At 41.5% G+C, this 14,720-nt stretch overlaps 1 protein-coding gene across 1 annotated transcript in view; it reads right to left on the bottom strand.

Moving 5' to 3' along the window:
• The window catches only part of PRRC2A (proline rich coiled-coil 2A), a 51,715-nt gene extending 41,754 nt beyond the window's left edge, over positions 1-9,961 (bottom strand). The window contains exon 1 of the mRNA XM_087954259.1: positions 9,777-9,961. The gene's annotated coding sequence lies outside the window, so the exon portion shown is untranslated. The remainder of the gene's footprint in view (positions 1-9,776) is intronic.
• Between the last annotated feature and the right edge of the window lie 4,759 nt (positions 9,962-14,720).

Below are 14,720 nucleotides of genomic sequence, written 5' to 3'. Positions count from 1 at the left end.
ACATTACAAACTGCAGCCACATAATTGCAGAAGGTTGCAACCAGTTGTAAATGTAAGCGAGCTGCCAGAAAGACAATCAATCACATGACCATGGGGAGGGGGCACGGCAATCATAACTTCGAGGATAGGTTGTAAGTAGCTTTTTAACAGTCCATCATAACTTTGAATGATCATAAATTGAGGACAACCTGTACAGGCAGCCCTCGACTTACAACAGTTTGCTTAGTGACAGTTTGAAGTTACAACAGCATTTAAAAGAGTGACTGATGATCATTTTTCACACTTATGGCCATTGCAGCATCCCTATAGTCACGTGATTAACATTCGGATGCTTGACAACTGACTCACATTTATGAGTGTTGCAGCGTTCCGAAGTCATGTGATCCCCTTTTGCGACCTTCCGACAAGCAAAGTCAAAGGGGAAGCCAGATTCACTTATAACAACCGTGTTACGAATTTAACAGCTGCAGTGGTTCACTTCACAAATGTGGCAAGGAAAATTGTAAAATGGGGCAAAACTTACACAACAAATTTCTCGCGTCAATTTTGGACTCAATTCTGGTTGCATGTTTAGGACCTGCCTGTGCTAAACTGGCTTATGTAGAGTCAAGTGACCCAGCTAACCAAGTTTAACTACTGCAACTCACAGTGGCCCTTCCCACTTGCTATTGGGTGGAATTCAGTCGTAATGTAGGGTGTTGTTTTGTGGGGGAACTACGCATTCGGTTCCCTAGCCCAGGGATGATTATTGTCCAGGGCAGCTGATGAGAGGCAAAGGTTATTTCAGTTTACAATCTCTACTTAGATAAGGGGATCATATCTGTATATAAACAGGATCTTTCTCAATGAGCTGTCAGCATATTTCTGCAAGGCTGATGAATGATGATGAGGAGCTGCTTCAGAGGTCCAGCAGACCAGGAAGGGGACACCCAGGGAAGAGTTGTTGGTACCCAAATCAGCTGAACAATGAACACAGCCCAGAAGCCTGAGGGCAGCTACTTACTATATATCAAGTTACAGACCTCTTCCAAATTTAAGAGGGATGTATTCTGATAGATTGGATATACTCTTAATTTTGCAACTGAAAAAGAAAATAAACAAAACTACTCCCAAAAGGAAATACATTGTTAATCAACATGAAAGCATCCTCACATTAGCAGCTACACTTGGCAGTCACAAGATTATGGCAACTATTCTAGCAAGGTTTTCAGCGCTACATTTATAGAATACAAGGTAATTTCTGGTTCGAGAAGATTCAAAGGATTTCACACAGAATGCAGCTATAAACCACAGGTGCAAATAAACTCAAGAAGAGCTTCCTGTAGTTGAATATCTTTCCTCCTTGATTTCCCATATTAAAAGCTGAATTTCTTCAAATGTTCAACCTTTATTACATAACTTATTAGTACTCGTGGCAATTGGAGTTTGAAGATAATCACTTCAGCTTCACGAAGCTCCTCCTTTTTCAAGATCCTTTACATTCCCTTTAATTTGCTCTATTTTGGCTGTTGTTATGGGAATGAAAAATATTCTACACACTAAGCAAACTGCATATGCTTGGAAATGTTTAATTCTCGCAATTGCATCCTGTAAATAGCACAAATTAACTTTTTATTCTTCCGCCACCTGCTAATTTGGTGGTGATGGGGTTAGCTTATCTTCTGGCAAATAAAAGTGATGTTATAAATGAATCAGGAAAAAAAGCAGCATATTGCAAAGCTTTACTGCAAAAAAATAAATTAAAAAATTGGGAAGATAAAGCATAGGTGATTGGTATAATGAGATACCTATTTTTGAAGATGCATAACTGTGACAAATTTAAGTGTGGATGGAACCAAAATAATGCTAACATTCGCATCTCGAATGGGACTCCTCTGGCTTCTTATACTGGAGATACTACACAAATATCATCAGTAGTCCTATCATTCTGGATCTTGATACCCTTTTAAAGCAACCCAAGTTGTTGGTCCTCATTCTTCATCCAGAAAAAAAATAATCCTTTTCATCCCTCTCAAATCTCCTACCAATTACCGTCATGGGATGACCCAGGTTTACAGTACACAGGTAGTCCTTGACTTACATTTCATTTGATGACCAAAGTTACAACGGCACTGAAAGAAGTGACTTATGACCATTTGTCACACTTATGACCATTGCAGCATCCCTATGGTCATGTAATCTCCTTCTGGAACCTCCTGACAAGCAAAGTCAATGGGGAAGCCAGAGTCACTTAATAATTATGTTACTAATTTAACAGCTGCAGTAATTCACTTAACAAATGTGGCAAGAAAAGTTGTAAAATGAGTCAAAACTCAATTAACAAATTTCTCACTTTAAGCAACATAAATTCTGGGCTCATTTGCGGTCGTAAGTTGAGAACTACCTATACATTTTTTCCAGCTCAATAATATCCTGTCTATGATATGACTTCAGTATTGTTTGCAATATTCAAAGTATGTTTGCTTGTACCCATCACTTCCTCTGAAAGCATTCTTATATTGGCAGCTTTATTTACTATTTGTTTTCTGAAGGCTTTTTGGAACTTGTTTTTCTCCTAACAGCCACATACATTGAAGCATTTTTCAATCTTGTCATACCTTCAATATTTTTCTTCCTAGGCATTCTCTGCTAGCTTAGATACCTTTCAGAATATCTGCTTTAAAATTGGGGGAGGGGGCCACGGGAGACATGTATTTTGTTCTTATTGAAATATAGCTACCATTTTAGAGATGTATTACCGATATTTTATTTAATCTATTTTTTTTTTTTTTGCTCACAACAAAATTCTCTTCATAAAGGAGGCAGAAAATTAGAAATGTAGAAAGAACCCACACATTGCTTTCATTTTTTATATTTGTATAATGTATCCTCCAGGTAGGTTCCATCCACCTACAATTATTGGGTGTTTTCAGCAAATGTCTCTCCTTGAGAGATCTTGTATCAGTCCTTTGCAAGAAGTGGTTATTTAAATTCTATAGGCAGTTCTTGACTTATAACAGTATGTTTAGTGACCATTCCAAGTTACAATGGCATTGAAAAAAGTGACTTATGGCCACTGTTCACACCCGCAACCATTATCATATGACTATGGGGATGACCATCATCTCTACAGTCAGGTGACCAAAATCTGTATGCTTGACAACTGCTTTGTATTTATGTCAATTGCAGTGTCCTGGGGTCATGTGATCACCTTTTGCAACCTTCTGATGAGAAACATCAATGGGAAAGCCAGATTCACTTAACAACCGTGTTACTAGCTTAACAACTGCAGTGATTCGTTTAACTGTGGCAAGAAAGGTAGCAGAGTTGGGCAAAATTCACTTAACAAATGTTTCGCTTGGCCGCAGAAATTCTGGGTTCAATTGTAGTTGAGGACTTCTCGACAATTTACTGGCTCTTAAGAAAACATATTATTGTCTTTTATCTTCTGAGTTTATAGCAGATACGTGAGGGACATCTATCAAAACCATTTTGAAAGCTGTGTTTCCTAGATCACCCAGCCTATGTGATATTTTCCTGGGAAATTACATTTAATTATGCTGAGGTAATTGTGCCAATGTTTGGTTACATACCAAAAGTTATATAAACTACTCAATCCTGAAAGATGCAAAAATTATAATGTTTTGCAGAATATGTCATTTGCTAATTTGCTAATATAATATTACTAATATTAACCATTTAAAATTAAAGTTAAGACCTAACCCTTAGATTTTAATTGAAAACAGGCAGCTACACTTATCCCAGAATCATTCCACACTGAACCTAAGCCACAGAAAAAAATATACTCAAGGTATAATCTGCTAGCAATTTTTTTTTAACTTAAATGACTCCCCTCCATTCGTTCCTGTGATTTGAATTTCAGTTGCAGAGTTAGGGTTCCCTAATATTGCCCTCCTCTGATATGCAGTGAAGTGGAAATTTCCAATCTCAGTTTGCAAAAATCTTGCCAGAATTTAGCAAACTTCAGGTTTTTATTTTTAATGCAATCTGTCCACAAGCCAAGGCCAAAACGCAGTCCTACATATCTGAATACTGCAAATAATAATAATAATAATAATAATAATAATAATAATAATAATAATAATAATAATAATAATAATAACAATAACAATAACTATTATCATCTGGTTTTATAGAAGCAAAGCCAAGAGAAATTGCTTACAGAGTCAGCATCTATGTCTAGTCCGATTCTCCTTTATATTAGGAAAAATAGGGCTCTTTGCCATATAGCTCATCCACATTTAGGAACCACAATTGGGACTGGCAACTCAGCCATTAAGTGAAACCACAACTGTGTTTATGGCCTTACTTCATGTTTCTTTTGTTTTACAGACCTGCAAAAGTTCTATATGTAAGGATTGATAACAAAACTGATTTTTCACCACTGTTATAACAGCTGTTAGATGAGGCAGTCACTGAATGAGGACTACCTGTATTGCTCCATCAATTCTGAAAGCTCACATATTGGTTTTTAGCACAATGAGAAATAGTACTACTTTTCCTCTCAATTAAAAAAAAACACCAACAAAATTAAATTACAGCATAGTGCAGATCATTAAATTAAGCTCAGCCACTGCAGATCATAAAACAATGGCATAACGTTTTATCATCCATTGCTAATCATTCTGCTGCTTTATTTTGTACCAACTGGTTTGTGTTTGTGTGCCATACTGCAATTTTTTTTAAAATGATGCTGGGGTAAAATAAATATAAAACGCTCACATTTATATCTCACATTTCAAAACTTCTGTTTGGATCATAGAATCAAAATATAAGAATGCTGAAATTTTATGTTGCTGGATCAGTTTATTCTAACCAAAACACTTGAGTTTTAAATACATACACATAGGTACTTGGAAGTTTTTATTATTATTACTACATTTATTTGCCCCCACCCCATCTCGGGATCTGAGGTGGCCCAGAGTGGCTAAGAAGCTGGCATAAAACATCTGGTGCTTGACAGAACCTCTGCATGCATAGAAATGTATCCAGTGTACACAAACATTCAATGTATAACAAAACACCATAATTGCATAGGTCTTTCACACAAAACCAGGCACAAAGAAAATACTACTACTACTTCAGGGAGAAAAAAAAAAGGATACAATTGCTTTTGCACTTGGCAGCACTATAAAAGTATGTACAGTACTCCTTATCAGTACTAAACTAAAGCAGTTCCCAAGCAGCAAGGTCCTGAAAGCTAGCTAAATGGGACCACACACCGAGCTTCCCTGGCCATCATCTATCTAAGCTACTGCCAAAAATGAACTATGCTGGTGGCATCATTGACAAATTGTTTCAATATCCAAACACCTTCCTGTGCAACAGTAAACTACACAAAATTTGTTCCTCAACCAAAATTCATAGGGTAGGAATTTTGGCAGTGAACTTTTTCATACAATTTCACCTCTTCAAATGCCATGCTTGAAAAATATAATTAAGTTATTACAAAGTGAGATGGAAGAGGGAAACCGACCAAGACTTTCACTTTATGTTAATTAATATATAGCAGAAGATTTCGGTGGTGATTAATCCAATATCAAGGCACATGTCACAGTCAAGGCCTCTAACATCTAAATCCCAATTATATATTTGAGTGTACTTCTAAAGGGTTGCTATAGTGATAGATAGCTAAAGAATACTGTATGACCGAGATACTGTTCTAAACACTGTCAATTACCAGTGATATAGTCTAGGTCACCAACATTCACATTAATAAATAAATATTATTTAGGACTTAAGATACTTTGAGATGCCTCTCTTCAACAAAAATAGATCTAAACATGATGATAGCCAAATATAAAAATAGATGCAATGTTGAATGAAATGCTTTAAAGGGTGCCCTATTCATCTCAACACGTACAATGTTTAGTATCATTTACCTTATTTAATGCTGCAGAAAATGTAACATATTTTCTGTTACCCCAAAGTATTTCATCATGCACTCAATTGTCAATAGCACTGATTTAAAGGGAAACAAGGAATCTAAAGACAGCCCTCCTGAGATATAGTTCATCACCATTATTGCTAATATCAACATCTACAGTTGGATTAAACCTTGAAGTGCTACACAGCAGTATTACTATATTATTATAGTGAGTTAGTATTATATTAATTCACTATGCAAAGTACCCAATATATGCACTAAGAAATGCATCTCCTGGAAATCATTTCAGCTACTTCTTTATGCCAAAAGAGCACAATTTTGCATTTCAGCCATATGAAATAAGTATTGTTTCTTCTTTTAGTAGGATTCTAAAGGTAATATTACATTTATGTTTCAACAAGATTGTCATGCTGCTTAATCTTCTGAAAGTATATCAAATACCACAGCCCTCATTGTGTTTTCACTACATAATGCATAGCTAAGATGTTCAATTCCCCCAGCACTGCACAACCAGATATAATGGCACCTGAGTGAAAACAAGCCAATGGAGATTTAAAGATAGCACTCCTACTAGTAAGCAGCTGATAATTTTTTATCCATTATTCATGCAGCATTTCTGGAATATAAATTTCCCATAGTATTCAACTTTGTGCACTGTCTTTTAGAATACTGGCTAGTCATGTATCATAAATCAGTTGGATATTCATTTATTAGAAAACTACATGTTTAGTAAGTTTATAAATCTGGACATTTAATAATTCAAGTATTAAAAAAAACCTCAAAATAATTATATTTTAATTGTGTTGGAAGGAGAAAAATATTGTTTCAAAGGCACCCAGATACCGAATCAGTTATCATTAATTATTAATATATTCAATTTATCTGCAGAATCTCAAAACTGCATTAGAGGAATATGTTTTAAATAAACCCTTCACTAGCACCATGCTAACTAATACTTACTTAATTAGCACCCTCCCTCTACAACAAATAAAAAAAGTCCCAGATCTGAAAATAGATGCAATTTCAACAAAAAAAATCAATAATCTAAATTCCATTTCTAGAATTGAAAAGCATTGGATAAAAATGTCTTTCTGCAACAACCATTTTGATCATGAACCAGAGAAACAAATAGCCACCGCCTCATCTTAAACCCTTCCTTTGCATTTAATCCCAAAACGTAATGTTTAAATACTGAAATTCAAGACTATCAGGGAAAAGGGAGGGAGAAACTGAACACAATCTTACTTTTCTTCACAACTAGCATCAGAAGCTGTTTGAAAATCTGCATTAAAAGGATTTATAATTCAGAGATATGCAAATCATATCAAATCCAGTTGCCCTGAAATGCAAGATTTGTTGTTTCATTTTAAAATATTTCACTGAAATCATGTATTTTAATCTTCTGAGCACAGAAAACATAACAAGGATTTTCAAGACAATCAAAAAGCTACATTAGGCTGAACCATGGTCCAATTTTTTGGAGATACCCTTCTTGTTTCACAAATGCACCCTTTATTTTGGAAAACACCTCATTCAGAGAATCAGTTCAAAAATGTAAGGAAGCCATATTAGCTCTTTTTGTGTCAGAATACACCCTCGAATTACCATCACCCACCCTCTAGCCACACTGATGGGAAATTCAAATTTAGCATTTAAGCTAAATTAATTCTGGCTGTGGCACTAAAAAAAAAAAGCCCTCCAAATGGAATACACATACCACAAGGACCCATTGATATTTACTAACCACAATGACAAGGGAATTCTCCCCCTCAAACAATTGATTTTGTGTTTAGAATGCAATAAAAAACGGAAGACTTAGATTAACTAGCCACTCTTTCCCCAAAGGCACACCCCTCATTTAAGTACTCCCCTCCAAAAAGTGATACATTTATCCTCTCTAAACAGATTCCCCATTAACTGGATTTTAAGGAAATATATACTTGCATTCCAATACTAACATGCTGCTTAGTTTAGTGTCACCCCAGCACAGCATAAGGAATTGTAGCACCTGGTTTTAAAACGTTCAGATTTTTAACTGCAATAAAACAGCCTTTTATGTAAACCTAACAGCCCATCTCACAATTAACATGGCTGTAACTTCACAATTATCTCAAGACTATCTTCGATGAAAAGAGGACCAACCCTGAGCAAATGGAAAAGCATCAATTCTCCCCCCTATTTACAGCAATATTAAAGCAGGCAGTGGAAAAGCTGGCCGGTTGATGTCTTCAAATATTAGCCCTGCCTAAATCATTATTAAAACACCTGCCACACCTCCTCCCTTCCCATTCCTCCATATTTTAAACCTTACCGACCGAAATATCAGATTGAAAAGAAATAAACAATTTAGCCTCCATCCTGCAGGGGAACTGCAATGATCAGCCTTTTTTTTTTAAAGGGGGAGGGGGCAGTTGCTTTTTTTTTTTTTTTTTAAATCCAACTATCCTTCCCATTCAGTTATCTGAATTTTCTAGCAGCTTCTGATTTTGAGGGGGGCTTCTTTTAAGAAAAAATAGCAAAGGCCCCAGTGGATTCTCCCTCTCCTGTTAACAGCAGCATCTTGGCTCTTGAATGTCACCACTACACTGAATATATATATATTCAATATATATGGTTATATATATTGGGGGGGTGTTGGGGAGGTGTAGAAGAAGGGATTCCTCTCTCCTTTTGACCCCCCCCTGACTTGAGGGGGGGGGGCATTTTGGACTTCCAAATCCAAAATCCTCCACCCTTTCCCCCTCCCTGCCAAAGGATTGTGGAAATAATGGCGAGGTTACAAAGGGGAACCCCCAAGCACATCCTCAAACGCCAGCAGGGCAGATGCACCCCCTTCCCACCCCACCCCACACCAGGGGCAGCTTCCTTTTGAGAAACAAAAAGCAAAGGCAACATTTTAAACGCCTTTCTTTCTCTCTCTTTTCTCCCACCACCCCTCTTCTTTTTTTCTTTTTCTTTTTCAACCCTCAAACTATACCAAAACCAGCCAGGAATTTGGGAAAGGGTGGGTGGGGGGAGAAGAAAAAAAAATCCTAAAAGACATCTTTGGGCTTGTCGTTTCCTTCCATTCTAGAGGCCCGACCTTGATGTCCCCCCCCAACCCTCAAATGTTAAAAAGCCCCTCAGGGACCCAACAAACGGCGGCTGCTGGACAAGTATGGGGTGTGTGTGTGGGGGGGTCCCCAAATAGCTGTCCCATGGGAGACCCTGGAGCTTCTCGCCCCCCCCACACACCCTTCAGTCACACCTTCTTCAAAGCCCCCCCACACACACGAATTACCTGGCGTGTGGTAAAATGGAGCAGGGAGTGAGGGGGGTGGTGGTTTGTCTTAAAACTGGGTCATAACTGAACTCTGAAGCTCTTTTTTTTTAAAAAAAGAGGCCTGCGGGTCGGCCTTTCTGAGCTGACGCCCCGCGCCCACCCGTGGATTTTCGCCGGGGGGGGGGAAGAAACCCACTTCGGGGATGGGTTGGGTTGGGAGAAGGCCTGGTGGAAGACCTCTCTGGAGTTTTTTTTTGTTGGTTGTTGTTGTTGCAAGCATCCTTTCTTCTCCCTTCGGTGGCTGCTCCGTTGGGGAGAGCCAAAGTACGCGCCCAGCTGCCCTCGACCGGGGGCAAAATACCCACCAGCAGCAACAAGGGGCAACGCTCCGGGAAGGGCAAGGCCGGTTCAGGAGAAAGGAGAGCGGGGCCCGAGAGGCGGATGGCTGCGGATTCGGTTTGGTTCGAGTTATCGAGAAGGATGAAGCAGGGGACAAGATGGCGGAGGCCTGAACGTTCTAACCGGCTCAACCCGACCTATTCTCCCATCTAACACCACTACCGCTTTCTGAGGAGGTGGGGGAAAAAAAAACCAGGCTTGCTGAGAACGAACCAGGCCGATACCCACCTCGTCGGATCGGGCTCGGTCCGCTCTTTCCGGATACGAGCTTCCCGGGGGCGGAAGGGAGTCCAAGGCGAAGGATGGAGGCAGATTACGCTAACCCTCTCCCCCGGCTTTATAATTTGTCCAAGGCCCGATGCGGCAGCCTCGGCGTCTAAGCACCGACTAAACGGCCATCCGGGTCTCAGGCCCCGGCGGCGGCGCGAAGCCACGCCCCTTACGCTGTTGTAAGGAGGAGGGGCTAAGGGGAGAAAACCCGGAGGAAGGGAATCGAGAAGCAGATTGTGGAGTTGGTTTGAGGTGAGGACGTGGGTTAATGGCGTGGCAAGATCCGTGTCAGACCGTAACAGCCGGCGGCGCACGGAAGGTTCTCTTCATTCTTGATTGCAAATAAATAAATAATTTGCAAATTAAATTGAAGGGAGAGACGTTATAAGGAATAATAGTATTATTAGTATTATTATAGTATTATTAGTATTATAGTATTATTAATAGTATAGAGACGTTATAAGGAATAATAGAATAATAATAGACGCGATAAGGAATAACACAATAAATACAAACTCAAGGTAAACCGCACCAAACTTGATTGCAGGAAATAGGACTTCAGCAACAGAATGGTCAATGTCTGGAATATTCTACCTGACTGTGGTTTTTTCCCCAAACCCCAAAAACTTTAACCTTAGACTGTCTACTATTGACCTCACCCCTTTCCTAAGAGGTCTGTAGGGGGCGTGCATAAGCGCACCAGCGTGCCTACCGTCCCTGTCCCATTGTTTACTTTTCTTATATGTATCCATTTCATGTGTTTAAAACTATGTTTATACTTATACCTGTTATAATTGCTTGACAAAATAAAATAAAAATAAATAAGAAAGACATGTTCATCTACGGTGGCAAGAAAGTAATCAGTAGTCTAGATAAAGTACCTTTTTTGACTACAAGTGGTCCTTGACTTGTGACTGCCATTTCTGTTGTTAAGTGAGACAGTTCTTAAGTGAATTTTGCCCCATTTTATGTGCTTTCTTGCTACGTGTTGTAAAGTGAATCACTGCAGTGGTTCCGTTACGTCGTTAAAGTGAATCTGGCTTCTCCATGGACTTTGCTAGTCAGACGGTTGCAAAAAGTGATCAGGATACGGCAACCGCCAGTTACCAAGGGTCTGAAGTGTGATCACAAGACCACGGGGATGCTGCGGTGGTTGTAAGTGTGAAAAACAGTCATAAGTCACTGTTTCCGATGCCGTTGTAATTTTGAACGGTCATTAAATGAATTGTAAGTTGAGGACTACCTGTATGGTGTACCACTTTTATTAAAAGGTGTAAATTTATCGTCTCCCGACAGCTTGTCTTTGGGTAGGTGTTAGTTGGAAAAGTTGCTACCAGAGTCCTGATATTTTTTTTTACCTAACAGGATAAAGGTAAAGGTTCCCCCTCGCACATACATGCTACTTGTTTCTGCCTCTAGGGGGCGGTGCTCATCTCTGTTACAAAGCCGAACAGCCAGCGCTGTCCGAAGATGTCTCCGTGGTCATGTGGCCGGCATGACTAAACACCAAAGGCGCACCGAACGCTGTTACCTTCTGTTGGAAGAATTATCCTGGGTTCAGTTCCAAGCGGGGAAGAAAGACACTAGAAACATGGTGACTGGGAAGATGGTTTAATGGTGGACAGGACCACATGGCTTGGTAAAGTAAAAAAGGACGATCACATGCTTCAAGGTGAAGGAAGAGATCAACAAGGGCTGAGATGCTGAGAGTCCCTTATATACCCTCTGTTGGGATTTGAATTTGAGTTTGTATTCTGATTGGTTGTCAGACTCCCATGGGGCCATGCAGGGGCAACTCTGTAGGCTGTCCCGAGTCCCAGGCTTGGTTGAGCCTTGCTGGATGATGCTGTAATGAAAGGGCTTTGGGCAATTCCTATTATGGCTCTACCTGAAGGAGGTAGATCTTTGTTAGGTAAAATAGACTGGCCTAGGCCAGAGTAATGGCCCATTAGCAAAGGTGGGAGGGCTGAGTTTCTCAGCTTCTGAGGTGAGTTTCTACTCTTTTTAGGGGAAATATTCTGCCTTTTTAATATTTCCTAGGATATTTCATTTTTCTAGGGGTGGGGTGGGTGCTAACTTCCTACACTTCCCACCAAAGGTGGTGCCTATTTTTCTACTTGCATTTTTTACATGCTTTTGAACTGCTAGGTTGGCAGAAGCTGGGTCAAGTAATGGGAGCTCACTCCTACGCAGCGCTAGGGATTCCAACAGCTGAACTGCCGACCTTTCTGATCGACAAGCTCAGCGACTTAGCTGCTGAGCCACCACGTCCCTTGACCTAACAGGACAGTGCCCCTCCCAGTTTTTGGGGTACCAGAGAGTTTTTGGGGTACCAGTTTTTGGGGTACCAGTGCCCCTCCCAGTTTTTGGGGTACATGAAGAGAGGTTTTTCCGTAGACCAGAGGTGGCGTGGTTTTGTGCGCTGCCTGCATCCCACAGATGGGCTTCACTTGCTTGCACGGCCCAGTTTCTGGCATGCCACGGCCTGGTGCCCACCCAGGGATCACGGGTTGGGGACCCCTGCAATAGGAGATGGCTTAAATTCCAGCTTAGATGGAGCTGACCATCAGGCTGCTAATAAACATATTCTTTGGGAGGACAAAAAAAAAATCCCTTGTTTATTCACAAAGAACTTTCTTTCTATTAGTGTATTGCGGAGGTGGTATTCAGCAGGTTCTGACCATTTCTGGAGAACCGGTAGCGGACATTTTGAGTAGTTCGGAGAACCGGCAAATCCCACCTCTGATTGACCCCGCCCCCATCTCTTCTCTGCCTCCCAAGTCCCAGCTGATTGGCTGGGTCTTCTTTGGTTGCCCCGCACAGGAGAACGGAGCTGGAAAGCAGGTTAGTGGGATGAGGAAGGAATGGGGATTTTACAGTATCCATCCCCTGCCACGCCCACCAAGCCACCCCCACAGAACCGGTAGTCAATTTTTTTGAATCCCACCACTGGTGTATTGCGTGCTAAATGAAGGCTGGGGGTGTTTTCCTGTGATTTGGGCCATCCCAGGCATGGTTCAATATTTGAAATGGTTAGATAGGCTTCACGTGTTTTTTTTTTCCCAAAGCAGTGAAAGTATAATCAGTTCGACCTCTCCCCAAGCAAATAAGCAAGCTCTCATAGCACCAAGGCCTCCAGGGTTAATATTCAACCCAAAGTGATATTTCAATAATTTGGTTTCTAATATGCTTCTATTCACCTGGGCAATGTTGATGACAATGTCAACAATAACTCTTGTTTGTTCAGGCCCAGCTCCTGCTACGGTTGGTGGAAGAGGCTCCAGTGGATATTTTGCTCCCGAGTGGCTTCAGAAAAAGATCCCGGATTCTGAATAAAGGTGTTACAGATGTTGTCGTGGTGAAGAGAATATGGTTGGAAATAATAGTAGTGCATGAATTGGTTATCTGTGCAAACCAAGTTTAAAATCCTGGATTTGCTTTAGGAATGAACCCCGAATAACGCTCCTGAGTATTAATTTTACATGACCTGGGCTGTATTTATACACCGATAACAGATAATCAGAGTTGGAAGAGAACTTGTAGGTCATCTAGTCAAGGCTCTCCAACCTTGGCTACTTTAAGCCTGGAGGACTTCACCTCCCAGAATTCCTCATGCAGCAAAGCTGGCTGGGAATTCTGGGAGTTGAAGTCCACAAGTCTTCAAAGTTGCTAAGGTTGGAGACCCTGATCTAGTCCACACAATGCACTAGCCAGCCTATAGAAAAGAAGGGCTGGGGGGACAGGACAGCAGTATTCCAGTATTTGAGGGGCTGCCACAAAGAAGAGGGGGTCAAATTATTCTCCAAAGACAAGAAACAATGGATGGAAACTAATCAAGGATAAAAGCAACCTGGAATTCAGGAGGAACTTCCTAACAGTGAGGACAATTAACCAGTGGAACAGCTTTGCCATCAGAAGTTGTAGAGCATTCATCACTGGAGGTTTTTAAAGATGAGTACACTAATCCAACCCCCTGTCAAGCAGGAAACTCTATACCAGTGACGGCTAACCTTTTCGGCACCGAGTGCCCAAAGCACATGCACAGTGGTGGGATTCAAATTTTTTTACTACCGGTTCTGTGGGCATGGCTGCGTGGGCGTGGCAGGGGAAGGATACTGCAAAATCCCCATTCCCTCCCCACCTCACTAACCTGCTTTCCAGCTCCGTTCTCCTGTGCAGAGCAACATAGAAGACCCAGCCAACCAGCTGGGACTCGGGAGGCAGAGAATAGATGGGGGCGGGGCCAGTCAGAGGTGGTATTTGCCGGTTCTCCAAACTACTCAAAATTTCCGCTACCGGTTCTCCAGAACTGGTCAGAACTTGCTGAATACCACCTCTGCACATGCGCACCCCAAAAATGCAATGTGCATGCACCCCCGTGCATGCACCCCACCCTACTATATGCACCTCATCCCACTGGGCATGCGCACACATCCCCCACGCAACCACCCCACCGCCCCAAGTATGCATGTGCTCTACCCCCCCCAGTGCATGTGCCCTGCCCCCCGTATGCACCCCCTCACATGCACCTCTCCTTTCCTGCATGTACGGGAGAGACCCGAAGACCAGCTGGCCAGCGGGAGGCGCATCTGCTCATGTGTGGCAGAGCTGAGCTGGGGTAACGGCTCGCATGCCCACAGAAAGGGCTCTGTGTGCCACCTCTGGCACGTGTGCCATAGGTTCGCCATCACAGCCGGGAGTGGGATTCAAATTTTTTAACAAACGGTTCTGTGGGCGTGGCTTAGGTGGTGGGCATGGCTTGGTGGTCATGTGACTGGGTGGGCGTGGCTTGGTCATGTTATTGGATGGGCGTGGCCAACTCAATATCACTCACATCGAGGCACACATCTCCTCGCCTGGCCTCTCATGACTGTGGGGATGCTGCAATAGTCGTAAGTGTGA

This window comes from Notechis scutatus, chromosome 2, assembly GCF_049901735.1.
Source record: "Notechis scutatus isolate UNSWTSFEM ecotype Mainland chromosome 2, rNotScu1.2, whole genome shotgun sequence".
In the NCBI taxonomy this organism is placed as follows: Eukaryota; Metazoa; Chordata; class Lepidosauria; order Squamata; family Elapidae; genus Notechis; species Notechis scutatus.
Note: the sequence above shows the minus strand (reverse complement) of the source record. Positions and strands in the feature narration are given on the sequence as shown.